This window comes from Bison bison, unplaced genomic scaffold (genome assembly GCF_000754665.1).
Source record: "Bison bison bison isolate TAMUID 2011002044 unplaced genomic scaffold, Bison_UMD1.0 scf7180017464065, whole genome shotgun sequence".
Lineage (NCBI taxonomy): Eukaryota > Metazoa > Chordata > Mammalia > Artiodactyla > Bovidae > Bison > Bison bison.
In genome coordinates, this window is record NW_011373434.1 from 8,858 (window position 1) to 9,341 (window position 484).

Here is a 484-nt window from a genome sequence, read left to right on the forward strand (position 1 = left end):
ACAGAGATAGTTATTTTTTAAAATTGGAGTTTTTATGCAGATAAAATTCACAACAGAAAAATGAACCAGCCAGGTCTTGATTTAATATGATTAAGTCTCTTTGCAAACTGATGTTATCAATATTACTTATTCCATTATATTCCATTAGTTGTTTATAATGGTACTTACTGTCTTAAACCCTAGGACTTATTTGTATATTTTGGAAATTAATCTGTTGCAGAGATTTTCCAAACTGGGGATCTGGCAAAGGAACTGAGAACACCCAGGGAATTTGACTTTAAAGGCCAGTGGGATTTGATTATAGAACTTCCACAGGACTAGGGAAATAGACTCTTGGAGGATACAAAGAAAACCTGCACTACAGGACCCAGAAGAAAGGAGCAGTGACCCCACAAGGGACTGAGCCACTTGTGTGTGAGTGTCCAGGACCTCAGGCAGAGGCGTGGTTCAACAGTGGCCTGCTACAGGGGTAGGTGCTCTGAAT